The sequence below is a fragment of the Dreissena polymorpha genome, chromosome 3, assembly GCF_020536995.1.
Source record: "Dreissena polymorpha isolate Duluth1 chromosome 3, UMN_Dpol_1.0, whole genome shotgun sequence".
In the NCBI taxonomy this organism is placed as follows: Eukaryota; Metazoa; Mollusca; class Bivalvia; order Myida; family Dreissenidae; genus Dreissena; species Dreissena polymorpha.
In genome coordinates this window covers 67472154-67495819 of record NC_068357.1, presented here as the reverse complement: position 1 = coordinate 67495819, position 23666 = coordinate 67472154, and positions in this window count along the sequence as shown.

Sequence of the window (23666 nt, the reverse complement as noted above, 5' to 3'; positions counted from 1 at the left end):
CATTTCTTCTACTAAACCATAAAAAACATGTACATTTTTGATTAAGTACTGCCCATGACCACATATACGGCTTTGCTGTAGTTAATGTTACATCATCTGATTAATTATGACCTTGACCTTTGATCGAGTGGGCTGGGTTTTGTGTGCGAAATAACCCACACAACATTAGCAAAATAATATAAATTAGTGACCAAGTTTTTGACACTACGTGGCCACAATTCAATATTGGACGAGATGTCGTTTTGAGAAATGTTCTCTCCATACGTTTCACGAAGCTTTTGCAATAAATGTTGCCTGCCTATAGTGTTGAAACGATTTTATTTTTAACTAAGTAACTAAGTTATTTACATCACAGGACCGAATTCAAACTTGGCCGATATTTAATCGGGACAAATGTTGTGACGAAATCCATAATGATAGGCAATACATGTAACCTTGTTATTGATCCAAACATGATCGCGCTTCAAATTCAGCCAAGTGTTTTGACCAAGTTTTATGAAGGTATGGCGATACTCGTGGTCTCTAGAATGTTTAAACGCTATTCCATTTTTATTTTACCTTGTGTTTGACAATGAATTATTCAGTGTAAAACTTGATCGAGATATCATGTTCTGACCAAGTTTTAAGAACTTCTGAATAAGTGTTCCCTAGTTTTTGTTCTTAATTTTACTTAGTTACATATGTTGTGACCCCATGCAACCAGTTTGTCAACGTACTGGAATATTTTATAACACTTTTAGGATATAATTGAGAAATATATTTGGAAAATTTTCATTATTCCAAACACTTTTCTTCTAGACAGGTCCATTTACAATTTAAATAAGCACTTGCTTAACATTATCTGGCTTTTTAAAGGCGATAGGTTCAAGTCTTTTCATCTCCGCAATATATTTAAATATTTTGTAAAATCGCGGTAAATATCATAAGTGTTATTATTGTAAACCTACGATTGCTCGCATTAAATTGAAATACTCGCATTTTTTAGTGATAGCTTGAGCATCGCCACTGGTTACTTGAAAATGCTTATTTCAGTATTCGGATAAAGCACATACATTGGTAAATCAAATGTTAACTTTTAAGCTGAAATTCGTATGAAAGCCAAACATACGACTATAAATTGATGTTAACGCTCAAAATGTTTATTGATTGAATACTGGTTAGGAGTCAATCAGTTTTAATAAAATGCTGCAGTTGGTTTTGAATCATCTTGCGCGGAGATGAAGTATCTATATAATTCGCTGACGCTGTGTCATTAGATGAAATACTTATAACAAAATGTTCCGTTTTTTATTGGACCGTACAGATCTCAAGCTGTTTATTTGTAAACAGAAGCTACCCATCATTAATGCAACATGCAGTCTTTATACCAGAAGGTTTTAATCTCAAGGTCTCACATTATTCACATGCACCATGTGCTAGCAACTAACACCATATTTTATATTTATATTTTGAATTAGATCAATACAGAAAGCACAAGGAAAATACATTCTATTCTGTTACTACCACTTCTTGTAAAATATGTTCAATAAAACAATGATTAAGAATCATTATGAAAATAAATCACTATGTTCTTTGTATGATATTTTGAAAAGACGATCAGAAACACTAGAGTGGTTCTCTGATTGATGAACAATATTGACAACATTATTTCGATGCAAGCATGATTGTTAAATATTTTCGCAATTTAAAGGCAAACTTAATTTTACTGGACTCTGATTTGCCTTGGGGCTTGGTTCTGATTTGAAAACGTTATGTGTTGCATCGCATAGTATTTCTTTGTCTTTATAAAGGTCACCGATATTCATGTCAAAAGTCATGTTCTACTTGTGCTGCTTTTTCAAAGAAAACAAAAAGATAAATCGCGTAAAAATGTTCACATTTGTATTTGCAAATGAATGTAATAACTTATTTTATGATACAAAACGCGTCTACGGAAGACTAATACATATTTAACAGTATCCAGATTAAGTTTGCAAATCCAGATTATTTACAAACTTATTTTTTTTATTTATTGAACAATTGTAATGAAATTTTGCATATTTGTAACATACATATATTTGAGAACATACATATATTTGAAAAAAAAGAGTTTGAATGATTTTGGAAAGTAGAGTTAATTGGAGATAAAGTTGCCATACCCCGTGAATTTCCAACGGAGTTTTGGCTCCCCCGTTAAGAATTGCAATTCACCCATGGGAGTTTTTTCCAGACGGGAGAATGTTTCCTATATTTTACAAAAAATGTAATTTAAATATTATGCTTTGTTTACTGTTTCAATGTTAACAAATACACATGCTTAAGTCATAATTGTAAGAAATATGTACTTAAATAAGAAAATAAAGTGTTTGTAGATTTTCTTCTCCCGTGGGATTTTACGGGGGCCCCCGCCAAACTCCCATTTCCATTAAACTTCCGTGGGAGGTTTGACGGGTCTCCCGTGGGAGGTTTGACGGGGGATCCCGTCAAACTCCCATTTTCAATAAACCCCAATGGGAGTTTGACGGGGGCACCCCGCCCATTTACTCAGATAAACATTTTGTTGGTCAAATGTTAAAAAAAAATAATCCATTAATTTAACAATCATGAAATTATTCACATACTTAAATGCAATTCAGTGTCGTCACAGTATTGTAGATATAGTCACAGGCAGCAGTATCATAAATTTGATCCCCCCCCCACCGGACACTACCCCCACCCCCGAGCTTACCCCAAGAGTTCCAGATTGTTAAATGTACACGTATTGTGTCTGGCTTGACTTTTCAACAACGAATATTGACAAAAAACACAATTTGAAAAATACCTCTCGTACAGGTTTTATATATACACTATATAATACTTATACGAATGGTATTTTTGTCAGTATTTGTTGTTGAAAAGTCAAATCAGACACAATACATGTACTTTTAACAATCTGGAACCCCTGGGGTAAGTTCGGAGGGGGACAAATTTATGATACTGCTGCCTGTGGATCTATTCTTGGGGCGATTGCACTTTACCGGAACGTAAAAAAGAACGGAAAAGCGAACCCTAACCCGCAAAACCTAACTAATAATCCTAAAACCTAATAATCCTTTTATTCTATTTATTTCCTTAATATCGGGGGCTACCGCCCCCAAACCCCCGCTTTGTCGATAGTGGTAAATAACTGCGTACCGGTAAAGTGCAATCTAGCCCTAGTCTGTGTGGTAAATCAAGTGTACTGTATATTATTTTTAATTTCTTGAACATCAACTTTTCACACCAGGTTTACCTCTGCTCCATTTTTAGGGTTGAACAGCTACAGGTTGTGAACAATTGTGTACATGTGTTATATTTCTTAGTATCTTTCTCACCTGACTAATTACATGCCAGTCTGTGATGATGAACATGCATTATCGTGCTTATGACAATGTGTGGACCTGGAGCTCCTGCAGTTTAGACTCAAAAGGTGGGAAGAATTTTAAATATTAAGAGCTTAATTCTATGCATTAATCTCTGACTCACTGAAAAACATATTTTAAAGTTGACATGGTCTTGTGCCATGTGGGTAAACCAGAGTACCTTTAAAACCCCACCTATATTGTATTGTCACCACAAAAAAACAACAAATAGATCTATCGATAAAGTACCTATTCTCGAACCTCACCTTTTTTCGAACCCTTCATTTGTTTACATTTCATACGCATGCGCGCACACGCACTTCGTCACCTTTTTATGTACAGTCAAGTTACCATTACCGGATCATTACCCATAGCGGATCACTTTGATGTTCAAGTCTGCGTAAAGAGATAAATAGCTGACATTTTTAGATGATTTTTTGCACCCAGCATCTTCAAGGCCTGTTCTTCAAAACGCATTGATTGAATCGTCATCTGAGCTACTCTTTGTCGAACATTTCGGTATGTTTTGCTTACATGTTTATACGACTTTGTTGACTTCCGTCTCATTTTCAAATCGAGGTTGAACATTATTTGCGGCCACATGCTATAACTCTGTTGGAAAGTAAGAAGTTTACGCATTAATTTAAAGGCCATTTAATAGTCTTTCTGCCTGCAAAAGTCCATTTCAGTTTTGATTCGTGTTTAAGATTTTGCAACACCTTAAATGAAATGAAGAATTAGGGCAATAACGGATCAAGCGTAATAATATGCGTATTGATAATATATTTTATTAAAATATATGCAAATCTTGTTGATTCTTTCAATAAATGATCTCAACCTTAATGTTTTATTTATGCTCCATGTTCAATATCGATGATTAGATATGATTCAAACAATTTACATGGTTTATAACATGACCATATCTTTTCGATCTATTTAGGATTTTCAACAGATAATTCACACAAGAACGTCATGCCTAAAGTGTAGATACAAGATAACGTATAGAAAACAATTAATAACAAAAACAATGAATATAATTTATAAATGGCAATGTTACTTGGTCATTGTAAACGACACAGTTCATGTTTCAACAGTTCATAGCGTGTTAGGTGCCCTCCTGAATGGTTTCGATCCGTTAATGCATGAATTCTGACTCGAAAAAAGGTATCACAAATACATTTTGTCTGCGCTTAAAAATAAGACTATGCGCTAAAACAGTAAGCACAGGTAATATTTAATCTAACTGGTGTAAAAGAAGTCTCAAAACATTTATTGCTTTTCACCAGAATAACTGTATTACACTACTGATCCGGTAATGGTAACTTGACTGTATATGTAATTTGTTTATGCCGACTTGCAAGTAGCGACAAATCAATGAAAATGATTAAAAAATATGTCGAATTAATAGATTTATCATAAAACTCGTTTTTTGGGCGGCATTGACAGTTTTACATGATATGGTTGTGCTGGAAACTTGCAAAAGATCTGTAATCAAAAGAGGATTAACATAACAATTAAAGTTGACAGCCATGTAGAAACAAGTTCTATGTCAAAAAGAGTTCCTATTAATTTGTTTCACTATTTTCAATCTTAATCGTCACTATATTTGACGTGTCGAAAATTAAGAGGTTTCCTCCCCAGACGTTTTCTCCCTGGACGTTTTACCCCCATGCCCATTTTCCAATAAAATAGATCTAATTATAATTGTTGTTATAAGTGCCTGAATTTTTTTTTTATTAATTGAGATTATTGAAAAATTGAGTAAAAGCACAGCTTTGATGTTCTTTGATGGTCATTTTAAGTGCAATAGTATGTTACAAATTAAACTATTAGACCTATAGCTATTGTATTAATGAATTGAGTAAAAGCACACCTTCGATGTTCTTTGATGATCATTTTAAGTGGAATAATATGTTACAAAGTAAACAATTATAATTATTGAATTCATGAATTCATTTTGGTACAAACTAATTCCATTATACCTATATATACTAAAAACATTTTACACTGATTCATTATGTTATTAGAATTTACTGCAATAATATAATATCATACATACATATCATAGTGATAGACATTTTCGGAGTTTGTGAATTGGATGTTATATTCATATTCTATTTTGATGTCTATATATCCCTTCATACATTATTATTTTCCATCTAATTTTTTACATATTGATTCAGTCTGTCATCAAGATTATCATACAGTATAATAAAATGTTGGACACTAATATGTTTAGTTATGCAGAATATTTACTATTGACTATTACTATTTACCATCCCATTTGAAAAAAAATCAAAATTGATTTAATCTGTTGCCATCAAAATGTGACAGCATTTTAATGTTTTTGCTAATATTAAAGTAACAACACACACCTACCATTAAACAATATGTCAGGCTCTTTTGGTGCAATATACAAGCGTTGATTAGATTAGACAGTGTATTAACACAAAAGATAACAGCTATTGTATAACGGGTACTTATGGTGCAATGTACAGGCCCTTTTATTAATCACCAGTGTTGAGATTAGGTGGCATCTTTAAAGAGGGATAGTCATTCATAAGATGAGATTAGCACATTATCATACAAAGACATTTTTAAATAGTTTATCACTCACTGTATTAATTATTATAAATGAATTGATTTGAATTGACTAGTATTATATATGGTAGTCATACGTGGTTTCAAAAGATATGTTACACTTTCGACATCTTTTTCATTTGTTAATACACATGAATTTTTCATATATCTTCATGACAAGAATGAAAGCTGTTGTCAAGTCAAAAGTCAAAATCCTCTTTTTTCACTCTCATATCATAAAGTTTATAAAAGTTTGTCATTTTGCTTCATTTTAAGTTTGGTATGTTCATTTTGAGATTTAATGTCAGCTTGTGTAAGCTTATTTCGAATAAAATAGTTCACAAAAATCTAGGTTTATTGATATTGTGTTCTGTAAAACTGATATATTTCATATTTTTGCATTTAAAACATTTTTTGTTAATTCGTAAAGATATTAATTTTTACCTTAAATTCCACAAATTAATTAATTATTTGTTTTTTACATTTTTTTGGCTTATAAATATTATTTATATCATTGAGTTAAATTAGTAAAATATGATAAAAATGATTACATTTGCTAAATATACTATTGATAATGAAATATTATGCAAGTAAAGTGCAATTCTGTTTAAGTAGTCTAAATTAGGTATTATTACAAATTAAAATATCAGTGACATCCAATAATTTGATTATATACATATGAATGCATTAACAAAATAAAATTGTTGAAAGTTACATAGTTTATTTATTTATCATATTTAACTGTAACAAGGAAAACAGTTGTGAAATTAATATGAATGTGATCTTACCATTTTTAGCTCGACTATTATATATGAATTATATATAGTGGAGCTATCCTACTCACCCCAGCGTCGGCGTGAGCGTCTGCGTTAGCGTTAGAGTCTGCGTTAGCATGCAAATGTTAAAGTTTTCGTACTACCACAACTATTTTCAATGTCCCTTGACATTTTGCTTTCATATTTCGCAAACTTGACCCCATGACCCCAACCTATAAACAAGAGCAGACCACTGTATCAAGCATTTTGACATAATTATGGCCCCTTTTATACTTATAATATGCATATTATTGATAAATCTCTGTTCAAGTTTGCGTACTACCCCGAATATTTCCTATATCCTTTGACATATTGCTTTTATATTTTGCATACTTGTTAACCAACATGACCCCAACCTATAAACAAGGGCAGACCACTGTATCAAGCATTTTGACATAATTATGGACCCTTTTACACTTAGATAATTGAACATTTTGCTTAAATTGCCATAACTTCTTTATTTATGATCACATTTTATTATTACTTTGACAAAACAACACTTACCTGAATACCACAATGGATTCCACCCAAACAATACCCCACGCCCCTACCCACAATCCCTTCCCCCCCCCAACCTCCCCCCCAATATATTTTTAACATCTAATAAATTACCACACCCCACATTATACCCCCCTTTCACCCCCTACCCCCCCCGAACCTCCCCCCCCCAACAAAATATTTTTTTTTAAAACATCATCTAACAATTTATCACACCCCACATTATACCCCCCTCTCTCCCCCCTACCCCTTCCCCCCCAAACCCCGCACCCCCACCCCCATTTTTTTCCTTTTTTTATTATGCTCCCCCCCCCAAAAAAAAATGGGGGGAGCATATAGTCGGCGCTTCGTCTGTCCGTCCGTGTGTCTGTCTGTGCATACTTTTTGTCCGGGCTATTTCTCAGCAATTAACGACCGGAATTCCATGAAATTTTATGGGAAGCTTCACTACCAAGAGGAGATGTGCATATTATCAGCGGGTTCTGGTTGGATGATTTTTCACAGAGTTATGGTCCTTTGAAATTTTCCATTAACTGTACATATAGTGCAATTCTTGTCCGGGCTATTTCTCAGCATCTGATGACCAGAATTCCATGAAACTTAATGGGAAGCTTCACTATCGAGAGGAGATGTGCACATTATCAGCAGGTTCTGGTCGGATGATTTTTTACAGAGTTATGGCTCTTTGAAATTTTCCATTAACTGTACATATAGTGCAATTCTTGCCCGGGCTATTTCTCAGCAACTGATGACCGGAATTCAATGAAACTCTATGGGAAGCTTCACTACCAAGAGGAGATGTGCATATTATCAGCGGGTTCTGGTAAGATGATTTTTCACAGAGTTATGGTCCTTTGAAATTTTCTATAAACTGTACATATAGTGCAATTCTTGTCCGGGCTATTTCTCAGCAACTACTGACTGGAATACAATGAAGCTTTATGGGAAGCTTAACTACCTTGAGGAGATGCGCATGTTATTTTTGAGTTTTGGTTAGATGATTTATTGAGAGAGTTATGGCCCTTTGAAATTTTTAAGTTGCTAAACCATCAATCGAATTATTTTGTCCAAAGTTATGCCCCTCAAGACGTTTCCTTTTATCTGAATATATAGTGCACTATTGTGACAAAAAAACCTTTGGGGAGCATCACCCGTCCTCGACAGTTTCTTGTTTTTGAAAGATCGTCTCATAAATGACCACACCCCACATCATACCCCCTCTCAACCCCCCCCCCCAAAAAAAAACGTAATTATTTTTTTCCTTTTTTTATTTTTGAAAGATCGTCTAATAAATTATTGAATATGAACAATTTCCCCATGATGGCTTGCGTTATACTGTCAAGCACTCGAATAGTCGAGCGCGATGTCCTCTGACAGCTCTTGTTCAATTCACCATTTTACCCTATTTAATTGGATTAAAAACAACAAACAAGTTCCACAACCCTGCACAGGTTTACTCAAACAGAAATAAGGTGTTTATTGTGTATTCAAAATGGGTCTGGATTACACATAATTCTAATCTTGTTTGCATTTGTGCTCCCAAATGAGCAACATGTATAAGATACTCAGTAAGAGTTTGAGAATATTCCATTCATGCCACTAGTACACCAACATGCACTTACTAATGTTTTACATACATTTCTTACACAGTTTAACAAATGAAAAATGAATTCTAAAACCAAAAAAAAACAGACTGCTTCATAGATAATGTTAGTTAAAGACTTCCTAAACAAAATAATCATTTGATACAAAATCAAGATTATACTTCAAACAAACAAGTATAAATTCATCTGGGGGGGGGACGTCTGCACTAAAACTGAATTGGGGGGGAGGAAACGTCTGGAAACCGTCCAAGAATGGGAATCTAATACTGGTTGCTGGTGTGACTGCACCAAATTGGCCTTTATTATCAGGCGATCAATTACTTGTAAATGAAAATCTACGGTGGAAATTTTTTCGCATTATAATTATATTTAATATTTATTATTTTAACTATGTTGTATTGTTTGATTGTGTGCTGATCATCATACCCATAGCCGGGGGGTGCATTGGGTGCATTCACACCCAACATTTTTTATCAGTCACTGAGTATGGTCAATGAAAGTGAAAGTTCATATAAAAATGCTCTATAACTTCAGTCTCTAAAGACAGATAAAAAGTCACCAGAATGCAGGATTTGAAGTATCATTTTAAAAATTGTTTAGGGGATTGACCTCCAACCCCCCCCCCTGATTGCAAGATGTGGCAGCCTCTCCCGCACATACCCTCTTCGCCACTTTGTTGCTCAATTATCTATCGTTAATGGGAAAATCGCACCCCCCCCTTTTTAAAACCCTGGCTATGCGCCTGATCATAATGAATAACAACTAAAACATTATATGTATTTATATTTCAGCACTTAAAAAATCATCTTATCAGATGAAGATCAGTACCATATATCATTGGATCGTTGTACAATACCTGTGAAAAACGCTACACAGTGGTGAGTAATTTTCAAATAAAAGGGGATTTGTTCACATACTACCAATTGAACTGTGTTAAAACTAAATGTCTACTGTACTGTTTTGGGGAATAAAAAGCAATCGGACACACACGTATAGTCAGTTTTGTTTGCAATAATTTGTTGAATTTAATTGACAAAATTATATAGCCTGTTCATAACAATTAGTGTGTACCCATAAAAAGAGTTATTTTTGTTTTGAAAATAAGCAATAAAAAAGCATTAGTTATGCTTAGTATAAAACACAGCAAGATAAAAACAATTAACCATTGCCTTTAATAAATTGTATTGACTGAAAGATTTAGCTATGTCTAAGATTTAAATATCATATAAAAACGAGTAAGAGTGTAAATTAATGACAACAAAAACCTATTAAAACACCACAGTGGGAAATGTTTGCCTTGCTTTGGGGAAAGATATATACTCTAAAAGGTGGTGAATGGGGCCGAATATCTCCCAATATTTTTGCTAAAAAAACTTTGGGTGATGTGTTCCACAATATTTTATTTATTTTCTAAAACAGTTAAGATACTTAGAGGTACTATGGTTTAAAGGTACAGACTTAAAAATCTAAAATCACTGTTTATTAAATAATTACATTATTACTGTTTAGATGGAGTATTTTTTCTGGAGAAGGTATTTTGAGAAATTCATTTTGTAAATTGAATTTTGTTTGTTAAGTCCTAATCTTTATTTAATTTTATTCTTATTGTTACACACGCCGGGTATGCGAATACTTCGTTGGCGGATGGCACTTCACTAACAGAGAACAACAAACGCCACGCGCGAGAGGTAAGTTCCTCTGTTTTATTTAAAGTTATATCCTAAAGATTAGTTTTTAAGACAAGACACATGGTCGAGTTGATAAATGGTGTATCCTTTTGTATAGGGTATACACAATTTCACGGAAGAATGGTACAGTTTTGCCCAAAAAATAGAAAATTCGATCGGAAAACAGCATAAACTGGATGAACAGTAAACATTTTAACAAAATAAAACTACTTAGAATTATTGCAAGAAATTGTTTGCTATTCCAGCATGTAGAGTAATCACTGTGCTTCAAATACTGAAATTTTGATAGAATTCAATGAAATATAAACAAAGATAGTGCATGTTGTAATAGGTGGCATACATAAAGTTGCAGGCACTTTGTTTACCGATAAAGGGCACTTCAGATTACGGAGACTTTCAACAAAGCGGGCACTCTAATAACTGAGTTTTATCTTCTACCTTAAATGCATTTATTTATATTATGGCTATTCATACGAAACATTTTGAAAATATATTTTTCAAAAATGACATTACTATTAATTTATACTATGTTTATTATAATTGCAATTTTCAAATAAGATAATATTTATTATTAAATAAATGTGTACATAATGAACTTGTTTTTTATTGGTAACTTGAGATTCAGAGAAATGAAAATACAACGGATAATGCGGATCAACACAATCGTGTTTAATTTGACTTATAGCAGAGCTCTAGATAACGGTAGTGAAGGGGTCTTTATGAGGCAAATACACATCTGTTCTTCATAAAATCCTATGTCGGCTGTGCTTATTTGAATCGCATCATCAAATGGTCTTGAAATTTAGAATTCTGCCAATATATCTTCCCACAGTTTGGAAATGGACATTTCTTGTCATAGTTCACAACCTCTACCTCATGGGTTTTCTTGTGGAATTCCATATAGTTACGAGTGGACAAAACCTTTCCAGAACTTTCGCACATGATTGGCCTATGTTTGTCCTCGATGTGTTTCCTTTTATCTTCCTCAGTCTTAAAGAACTGAGTGCACACTGAGCACTTTATGCATCCATCCTCATGTGTCTTCAAATGACGATTCAAGAAGGCTTTCCTAGCATAACTGGCCTCACAAATTCCACACGAGAACCGTTCGCTTGTACACAATTCTTCTTCTAAACTAATGTCCAACAACGAACCGTCGGCGGAATTCATAAGCTCCGATTCACTCATCCTGTAATAAATAATTGTGTCACTTATATGCAACTTCATATGCAGCATGTGTTGTGTTTATATTAAAAACAAAGACGGATATGCATAACTTTTTACACCACTGTCGTGTGATTAAATCGACCCGCCCGTTCTTTTATTGCTATTTTCGTTTACTGGCATTGAGCCAAAAAGTTCCAATAGAATTTCGGACCTGCATCGCTGCTGATATTAATCTCTGAGAGGCAGTTTAAGCAGAGTGATTATTCATGACATGCTATCTAATATATAAGTAAATAGCATTAGAACCTTCATTTGGACATAAAGATAAATGCTTTAGATCAACCGTTTAGAACGTAATTTAAAATATATGGTCATGTAGATTTTACTCATTAGACATATCTTATTTGTTTAACATTTATCTTTCACATTTATACCAAATCATAATCATATTTCAAAGGGATAAGAACATGCTTCGGTAATTCGTTTTTTATTTGCGTACTAAGTACATACATTTTTATTTATTGCCTGCTTACTTTAACAGTATTCCACAGCGAATTCTGCATTTTTGATTCACAAAAAAACGAGTGTGTTATATCTGGAAAAAAGTGTCTAGATGTCGGGAAACGAAGTGCCATTGTTTTTTAGATGATCGGAAAACGAAGTGCAGATGAAAAATGTGCATGCGACTCTTAAAACATTTGAATTTTCTCAAATACATTAGTAAACTAAAATGTAACATGTTGTAACATTACTGGATATATTGATCTTTTATTTCGAATAGTAAGCACGTTCTTGATTTATTTCCAAGTATGTTTATTTTGTTAAAATATGTACTGTTCATTCAATTCATGCTGATTATCGATGGAATTTTATCGTTTTTTTTAAATAATTCACCGTTTTTCCGCGAATTTCTTTCTTCGCAATACGAAGTGCTATACCATTAATCACCCAAACAATGTTCTGTGTCTAAAAACCAAATAAACAGAACATAAATACAAAAAAAAGCTGAAGAACTCACCTCTCGCGCGTGGCTTTTGTTGTTCTCTGTTAGTGTAGTGCCATCCGTCAACGAAGTATTCGCATACCCGGCGTGTTACAGCTGACTTCAAAAATATGTGAATGTTCAATGTCATGGTAATTAAGACACTAAAAATCATGTTATATCCATTATGACCTTCCAGCCATTAGTTAGGACTCAGTTACATGTTCCTTTTTGCCCATTTCTCATTGTGTCTTGTATATTTTCTGTCATTTATTGAAAAATGATAAAATAACATCACATTTACTATTAATGAGATATTTTCAATTAAAAAAGTCATTTTTGTTGCCATAGTTTCAATGAGTCATGCAATATTTTTTGGTAATTTTTATGCCCCCCCCCCCGATGGTTTTCATATAGTTATCACACTGTCTGTCACACTTTAAAAAATATGCTCATAACTCTATGTCGCTTTAGATGTAACCTTCATTTTTGGTATGCATGTGTATATGGACAAGGCCTTTCCATACCCACACAAATTTCGACCTCATTGACCTTGAACTTACGGTCCGCGTTTAGGTTTCAAAATCTGCATTTATGTTTCCAAAAATGCTCATAACTTCTATGTCGCTTCAGATGTAACCTTCATATTTGGTATGCATGTGTATATGGACAAGGCCTTTCTATACGCACACAAATTTTGATCCATGTGGCCATGACCTTAATGTAAGGGTCAGCATTTAGGTTTTGAAATCTGCGTTTAGGTTTCACAGTAAAACCTAAATGGAAAAGACCTTTCCAGAGTGAGACACACACAAATCTTGATCCCAGTGGCCATGACCTTGAAGTTAGAGTCAGCATTTAGGTTTCGAAAATTTGTTCTGTTATTTAGCTGTCTAACATAACTTAAAACTATCAAAGCATTTTCCGGGGTTATATGTCATCCTATGGAGACAGTGCTTGTTTTTAATTCAGTTACATGTAAGTTGTGTCAATACCATCAGTGAATTCGTAGAAATATTGGATATTACGTAACAAAATGCATTGATGGTGTGTACATCATAATTTCAGCAAGAAAATATTTTTTGGATACAAAATAGACAATGTTATGTGTTAAGTTTCTCTTTGATAATTGTTGATTTTTAGGAACAATATTATATCATCATTATTGAATGCCCATAATCTCTGAGCTGTTAGTATGTTAAAAATAGAGAACATTCTTGCACTTGTTTCCATTTTTATTTAAAAGGGCCTTTTCACAGATTTTGGCATGTTTTGAAGTTTGTCAATAAATAGTATATATTGATAAATGTAAACATTGGATTTTAAAAGCTGCAGTAAAAAATCAAAAATAAAATTTAAAAAAAGGACAACAAGTTGCCCGCCGCAGGGCTCTAACCAGTGACCCCCGGAATCCTGAAGTAAAAACGCATCAGCCTACTGAGCTATTCTGCCAAGCATACATAACAGCTGTATTTTATACCTTATATAAGCAATCTTCGTAGTTTCACAAATTTAAACGACAAAAACAGAACTCTCCAAATTATTCAATCGTTTCGCGTTGCAACGCTTGATAATTTTAAGCTTTTTAAATCGTCAAAAGATGCATATAATGGCTATATTAGACCATGGTAAATGTTCAGTAATACTGTTTCCTCACAAAAATCATAACTAAAACGAAAATTCGCGAATCTGAAACAACTTTTTTCAATTTTGTCAATTTACCAAACCGTGCAAAGATCCCTTTAATGCCATTTTTAATATATAAGAAAATCCAAATAGTGCCCTGTGCCCTCTTAAATACAAAAATGCCGGACAAAAACCCTCCCGGATAAAAAACGGGGTCGGACGAAAACCCTCCCATGAAAAAACGGGGTCGGACGAAAACCCTCCCATGTAAAAACGAGATCGGACTAAAACCCTCCCGTGAAATATGAGCCACGAATTCAAGTACCAACGATTATTTATAAAGTTTTAATCTGAAATCGGTCATTTCCGAATGTCATTTCCGACATTTGTCTTTTGTTGTCGGTTATGTGAGATATTTATTTTTTGTAATTGCAAATAAATTTGTCGGTGTTTAATTGCTTTAAATTGCTTCTGTGATTAAACTAATTAAAAACTAAAAGAAGTTGCAGTTTCACAGTTTGCTACTTTGAGTAAATTTTGCGGATTAATGAATGCATCACTGTGTGAATCAATTACATGTGTCTGTGTTTTCAGGGTAGGCTTTGTCCGCATGTGCAGATTCACAGTTTGATATTTTGATATATATTATTGTATGCCATTAACTAGTTCATTGTTATGATTAGCTGATTAGTGGGCCTCAATAACCGTTAGCGACTATCGATAATGCTGTATGTGCTATCGATCTTTTGAATCATTGACAGATTTGACAATATGCATTTAAATATTGTCTGCAAAAATGCAATTGAAAACGTTACAGTCAAAGATAATTTAAATAAGTAATTCAGACAATTTAGGTACATGCAAACGCATTGTTAGTTGTTAACGGAATTTCACTTTCATGTTCGCAAGGTTTTCAGAAAGTTCACGAAAAGCACGTTTTTTTAATGAATGCGCGAATGACGCGATTAAGCGTTGCTCTGTATCGTATTGCATTCAATCTTAATTTAACTTCACTTGTCTATAAATGACCTCATTAACAGTTTATCGATACACATTTTCTCGTTTTCGGATTAGCTGTGTGAAACAATTACCTTTGTCGGTGTTTACTTGCTTTCACGAGAAGGTTTTTGTCCGCCCCCGTGTTTTCACGGGAGGATTTTTGTCTGCCCCCGTTTTTTTCATGGGAGGGTTTTCGTCCGGCCCCGTTTTTTAATGGGAGGGTTTTTTTCCGCCCCCTATGAAAATGACGGGAGGGTTTTTATCCGGGAGGGGTTTTGTCCGTATTCCTAAATACATGCATCCAGTCTTATCTGATTATGTCACCTTAGACCCATAGAGAGCACAGTCATCCAAGGTTTGTTAGATAACAATCAGTATCACAGCAACTGATAAGCTGAAAGACAAACTCTGCACAAATATTTTATTATCTCCAGGTCATACTATATTGAGATTTGAGATTTTTTAAATTAATTTTAAATGAATATGAAATAAGTTTGTTTTTTTTATTGAGGAAAACAAGTTTTATAATAATTGTTTAAAACAATGTGTTGGCACGGTAAATCTATCAGTTTTATTTGATTTAATTATTTAGAATGAAAGGGCTAATAAATCTGCAGATTAATTTCACAAAGACAATATTATCAGTTTTAGATACATAGTTTTATTTGTGTGTAATAATACTGGCAATCTTCCTAGTTTTTTTTGTTTTCTACAAATCCTTACTTATTATTTATACAAGTATTATATTTTTGTTATGAGTTTACCCAAGAGTTATAGTGCTAGAGTCAAACAGTGATTGAAAAAGTACCCAAAAAATATTTGTGCATATGGGGTGTCGATGGGCCAATTGTTATACTGCTCATGTTACACTTTACAGTAGAACTTGTTTTCAATGTCATAAGTTGGCTGTCATTTTGTCCAGCCCAAAAAAGGGACCTTTTACACAATTTAAGATTCAATGTGACAGACTTACAATTGATATAAGGGCTTCTAAATGCTCACGTGTCCTCACATAATAGATGATAAACAGTCTCTGGAAAAACCACAATGAGATTTCAATCTGGAAACATTCATTTTAATGTGTTCCCAGTATTTCATAAGCACTTTTTATATATATCATTAAATTTTTCATCATCATCCATAAATAAAGCATTTTAAATGTATTTACATTTTCTTTTGAACATTCACTCAAAGTGCTGTGTGACACTATTTCCAATATGACACTATTTCCAATATTCTTTCAGAAATTGTTTTTGGTTTGTCTCTTTTTAATTCACCCTAGGGTGTGATGAAAATACAAAAAAATTAGTATGTCAAGGGAAGCTCTGATTTTCTCATTAATTATTTCAAGATAAGAGAGTTGTACATTTCCAGTGCCCGAGATAATTTTTTGGGAAATAGAGATTTCACCCATTTATTTTGAAAATCAAAGCGCTGAAGGCACTGAATTTGTTCGCTGTTGAATAATCTCAGACGCAACTCAGTTTTCAAAATTATGTTATAGCTTTTTATATCGCAAGTTTGAAATGATCACAACCCATTCAAATTTATAAAGAGTGTGTCTTAAAACACAGGTCGAGATCATTGATACAGCTAATCAGTGTGCACAGGCTACTCTTATTTGACATTCATTAACCCTTTCCCCCATTAGAAGCAAATCAAAATGGCTTTTGCAACCAGCAGTTGTTCAGGTTAAATGCTGTTTGCTGCTCATCAGTAACTAAGGGTTGGAAATGAAGCCTTTAACACTTTAATTAAGTAAGAAATGTATTTAATTTAATGTAACTTTCTAAGGAACTTCAAATACGTCAAAATATGTATCTAAGTGGTAAAGGGTTAAGCCCCGTTTTCCCTGAAAGCAGCCAATATGTACAGATTTCAATGATAAACTCTAGACTGGCCAACGTTGTCTTGCTACAAGTTGTTAAATACACTCTATGTACTGTGCCAGTGAGAACAGGTAGATGCGGTGATTAAAGCAGAAGCATTATCGTCTGCTAAAGTTTACACAGGCAGTCACAGGTTACGGTTCCTGCCGTACCTTAGCCCATACTGATCCATACTGATTTGCAAAATTGCGTCTGCATTATTTGCGAGCTTCGATCACAAAATAAACAAGGTGATTTCATTCTTGAAATAGGGTGAAATGAGTTTTAAAAATACATACATTAAAATCATTCTGTTTTACTTCTGTTACTGCACACTTGTATTAATTCAATAAAACTGTAAACTATCATCATTAACTTTAATAAACTTATGTTTCATAACATCTTTAATCCTTGAAACTGTCCATAATATAAACTTTAAACTTAGAAAAATCCTGACGTTAACTGACATCTTTTTAACTGTCAAACATATCGACTGATTTTTTGGCGCAACAATTGCGGACGTCTTTCTACCTCCTTTAGACATTTTTATTTTGCATCGTAATAGAAACTGAAAGTTCAGACGCTTTACAAATACATACACAATGAGCGAAAAATGAAGTCAAATTGAAAACGCATGAATGTCGTCGTAAATAATTTGGTCAGATGCTATAATTAAACATGAAATCTAGTCCGCAGAACATTTGAATAACTTTGACTGTTGTCCTGCTCCATCTTCCAGGCGCTTGCTGAATGAAACCGTTGCCGCGTTACAATAATAATTATAAAGAGAAAATACCGAAATTGAGCAAAGTATTTTCGGTTGAAGCTTTTGTATCATACGCATTAAATTTGACGAATTTGGATAAAAGTAAAGTTGGTTGCGTTTTCAATACGCATAATATTGTATTCCTTTACGTTTTTAAACAATTTATTAGGGTGAAAGACGCAGATACGCAGCTTAACTGGGGCACTGCATTTCATGCAAAATGTGTTTCAAAACATTAAGGGTATTGCACATGCTTTCAGATAATAGTTTCTTTGTGCCTCACATCACTGACGCACAAGTTGCTATCTATTGTTGTGCAAATGTTAAATTTTAAATCTAACTTTCATTTTTACCTGAAGTATTTAGTACAAATAACATTTCATAATTATTTGATTAGTGGATAACACTTTTTACCTGAGAAATGGGGTTATATTTTCAATAAGTTGCTAAATTGCCAGTTGCAGACATGGGGTACTCATAATTGTTAATCTGTTATCATCATCATTATTAATTGATTCCTTTTTACATTAATCATGGATTGATCATTAATTATAGCTGTTGTATTACTTAAATAATAATAATAAAGATTACAGCTATGTGCAAGATGTCATGACTCATTATTATTTTATTATTACTTTTATGATTACTTTTGACCAAAAACAAGATTCAATTTCAGTTCATGAAGACACATGACACATGAACAACATCAGATACTTGCCAACTTATCATGTAGTTAACTCTTTCAGTGCTGGAACCGAATTTTGAAGGCCTTTGCAAACAGTTTGGATCCAGATGAGACGCTCCATAACGTGGCATCTCATCAGGATCCAAACTGTTTGCTATTCTGATAGTATTCTTTGAAAAATAATCGAAGAAAATGCTAATTTTAGAAATTCAGCAGACGACATTTTAGCAGACGACAAATTTCCCAGCATGCAAAGGGTTAATTACTCAAGTGGTGTAGATCTCTAATTGCCCTTGGCATAGGGTTATTTCAAGGGATTAAGTCTGAACAATAGTTATTATTCCGAACTTGCCTACAACTGGTTTTTCCACTAATTTACATGATGTACAAATAAAATTGACCTAGATCCACGGGGTTGTGTATTGTTATTCCCCCTACTGGTGAAACTGGAGGGGACTTATGGTTTGTCCTCTGTCAGTCAGTCAGTCAGTCAGTCAGAGTCAGTCAGTCAGTCAGTCAGTCAGTCAGTCAGTCAGTCAGTCAGTCAGTCAGTCAGTCAGTCAGTCAGTCAGTCAGTCAGTCAGTCTGTCAGTCAGTCAGTCAGTCAGTCAGTCAGTCTGTCAGTCAGTCAGTCAGTCAGTCAGTCAGTCAGTCTGTCAGTCAGTCAGTCAGTCAGTCTGTCAGTCTGTCAGTCTGTCAGTCTGTCAGTCAGTCAGTCAGTCAGTCAGTCAGTCAGTCAGTCAGTCAATCAGTCAGTCAGTCTGTCAGTCTGTCAGTCAGTCAGTCAGTCAGTCAGTCAGTCAGTCAGTCTAGTCAGTCAGTCAGTCAGTCAGTCAGTCAGTCAGTCAGTCAGTCAGTCAGTCTGTCAGTCAGTCAGTCAGTCAGTCAGTCAGTCTGTCAGTCTGTCAGTCTGTCAGTCAGTCAGTCAGTCAGTCAGTCAGTCAGTCAGTCAGTAAGTCAGTCAGTCTGTCTGTCAGTCAGTCAGTCAGTCAGTCTGTAAGTCTGTAAGTCAGTCAGTCAGTCAGTCAGTCAGTCAGTCAGTCAGTCAGTCAGTCAGTCAGTCAGTCTGTAACACTTTTCTGGATCCTGCGATAACTTTAAAAATTCTTCATATTTTTTCATGAAACTTGAAACATGGATAGATGGCAATAGGGAGATTATGCACGTCATTTCATTTTGTTCCTACGTCAAGAATTATGGTTGCTATAGCAACAAATAGATAAGAAATATTGCTAAAAATAGTGGATCCTGCGATAACTTTATAAGTTCTACATATTTTTTCATGGAACTTGAAACATGGATAGATGGCAATATGGAAATTATGCACGTCATTTCATTTTGTTCCAAAGACAAGAATTCTGATTGCTATGGCAACAAATAGACTAGAAATATTGCTGAAAATGGTGGAGTTTCATCGGTAGGGGACTTATATTGCATGCCAATAGTTTTGTTAAAACTCAGTAAGTACCAGAATATTCATGTGACACTAGGGTCATAACGGTAAAAAGTTGATTACACCTAACGATTAGTGTTGTGTTTTTCCCAGGCCGTTTTAGCGTGGCGAATGGCCATGCCCTTGTTTTGTTTCGCCACGCTGCCCCTTTCAAAGTCAATTATCGCCACGCTGCCCTTTTCAAAGGCAGCCGCCTTGCCCTTTCATGACATAAGCACCCGCTGTTTTTCGCGCCCTTATTGATAACATATTAATAGGCATAATAGCCCTTTGTCCAAACTACCTTGCCGACTAGTGTCAGAGTATGGCTCCAAGGCCGCGAAGATTCGCTCGGTTATGAATTAGTCATGCGTGAATAACCCCGTGTCAATATTTATCGATAATTTCAGTGGCATGGTAATGTATGCTATATGTTGGTTGAGTCGTGGGTAATTTTCATAAAGTGATTACATCAGACATATTTTATAAATTTATTACTATGAATCATTATAAACATAACTATTAACCTTTGTTCTTTATATTTGTTGCTTTTTTTCCAAATGTTTATCGTTAAAAATAATAATAAATAATCGATTGTCTTGACAGTGTCAAACTGCCATCTTGAAAATGTTTTCTTGTTGAGCCGTGTATTCTGATTGGCTATTCCAATTTCAAGATTTACATATCTATAAATAGCATTAAAACTCATATTGCAGAGGATAGTAACTTCCTGTGAAAAAAAGTCAACAGACGATAAAGTATGGAAAATAATAAAAAATAAACGATGTTATGTTGCTTAGGAACACTATATGAACAATTTATAAGAGAGGAAATATTTAATAAGAGCTCTGATGAATTACAATATAGACCTGTTTTAGCACATTTTTATCGGCAAAAAGATGGTGACCAGGTAAAAACTCTTTTGTCTGTAAAGACTGCATAATGTGGGAACGTTCTATCACCTAATTTCACGTGATCTCTATGACCACGACTCAAAAGAACCCACGACTCAACAAGAAACTTTCATACTAGTCCACAATAAAATCATGGACAGTTACTTCGGAGACTTCTATTGAAACCAAGATTTTCCTCGTGGAAAATGTGCTTTTCATGCATAATACAATATCATCAAAACATTTATCTTAAATTTGGATAATTAATTATTGACAGAATAAATGTAACGTTTTCTCATCTTATTAATAGGCGGACATATTATACGAGTTTACGTTGCTATGCGCGCCTGTCGGTTTTCATTTTAACAAGATGGCGGACGATACAGCTAATAAATTGTGACTCTCGGCAAAAATGGCAATTTTACGATGGAGATCACACATTTAGAAGGGATAAATGAAATGCACGTGCTAAAGAACGATGCATTAATCGTTAAACACAAAACAACATATTTATCAGTAATCTGTTCATTTGATGCATGTCACGGAAACGAGTGTTTGCAAATTGTTAGCGTTCAGTTTACTCATTTTACTGGAAAAACATCTGACAAGATTATCGTTAGAAAATGGGATAAGACAAACATGGTTTCATTTATGTGTTAGTGGATCTGTGTATAATCAGATTCCTATGCATATATTGCTTTTTTATGTTTGTCATTCTGTACAGTTTACTGCAACAGCATGCTACTTTAATGGAGACATAGCAAGGTAAATGTATTTATATTAATTAAAGAAAGTTAAATACACCAATTACCATTAAATGTGCTTGTTAATATGTTTATGTGTATATGTTTCCCTCTAAACCACTTAGTCACGTAATGTTTGTGCCCTTTTTACCTAAACTGCGCGTTAAAATGCCCTTTTTTTAAAGTAATGCGCCACGCCCCTTTTCCCTCCTGGGAAGTGGAGTTCTGAATACAGTCTAATGTATTGATGATCTGCATTTATGCAAAAAATAAGTGTTGGAGCTACGTGTGGGAACAGTTAAGTAATCAGTCAATTAATTGATTTCATGAAATTTTTACTGAACCATGTTAACCCATGTATAAAAGTGACTTTGTGAAAAAGCAATGGATGCAACTTCTGCACCAGTGGAGAGACTCTGGCATTTTCTATCCATCCTGATAGAAGTCTTATGAGTGACCGCACTTTTCAAATGCCCATGAACATCAAATGCAATAATCAAGCAGTACGCTACATCTTTCTTTTTTGTGTACAAATTAATAGGATAAGAATAGGATATATTTTTTAGCTCACCTGATTGCTCAGGTGAGCTTTTGTGACCGGTCTTTGTCCGTCGTCTGTCCGTCCGTCCGTCGTCAACATTTGGTTTGTAAACACTCTAGAGGCCACATTTATTGTCCGATCTTCATGAAACTTTGTCAGAAGCTTTGTCCCAATGAAATCTCGGTCGAGTTCGAAACTGGGTCGTGCCGAAGCAAAAACTAGGTCACTAGGTCAAAAAAAAGAAAAAACTTGTAAACACTGTAGAAGTCACATTTCATGCCCAATCTAAATGTAACTTTGTCAAAATGTTTGTCTTAATGATATGTTGGATGAGTTCAAAAGTGGTTCCGGTCCGTTGAAAAACATGGCCGCTAGTGGGCGGGGCAGTTTTTCTTATTTGGCTATGGAGAAACCTTGTAAACACTCTAGAAGTCACAACTTTTGCCCAATCATCATGAAAGTTGGTCAAAACATTGGTTGTATTGATATCTCGTACGAGTTTGAAAATGGTTCAGATCTGTGAAAAACATGGCCGCCAGTGGGCAGGGCATTTTTCTCTATATGTATATAGTGAAAAACATGTGAATACTATAGAAGTAACATTTTTGGCCCAATTTTCATGAAATTTGGTCAGAACATTTGTTTCCTTGATATGAGAGTTGAGTTCATAAAATGATTCCGGTCAGTTGAATAACATGGCTGCCAGGGGGGGGAGCAGTTTTCCTTATTTGGCTATAGAGAAACCTTGTAAACACTCTAAAAGTCACAATTTTTGCCCAATCATCATGAAAATTGGTCAAAACATTGATATTGATATCTCGGACGAGTTTGAAAATGGTCTAGATCGGTGAAAAAACATGGCCGCCAGTGGGCGGGGCATTTTTCTCTATATGTTTATTGTGAAAACATGTGAACACTCTAGAAGTCACATTTTTGGCCCAATTTTCATGAAATTTGGTCAAAACATTTGTTTCCTTGATATGAGAGTTGAGTTCAAAAATGGTTCCGGTCAGTTGAATAACATGGCTGCCGGTGGGGGGGGGGGGCAGTTTTCTTATATTTATATAGTAAAAAAAGCTTGTGAACACTCTAGAAATCACATTTTTTGCCCAATCATCATGAAACTTGGTACACAGATTGGTTTTATATATATCACATAATTAATGCCATAATTATTGCACTTAGATTGTCCAAATTTTAATTATATTATACAAAATCCTTGTAAACACTCTAGAGGTCACAATTTTGTTTCAGATTTTATGAATCTTGGTCATAATATTTGTTTTTGTAAGCAAAGTTTGATGTTTGGTATGGGGGGTCAACTCAAAATATAGGTCACCATGACAAATCTTGCAAAAACAAAAACACTCCATATGCCAGAGTTTTGGTTCAATAATGATGAAACTTGACCAGGATGTTT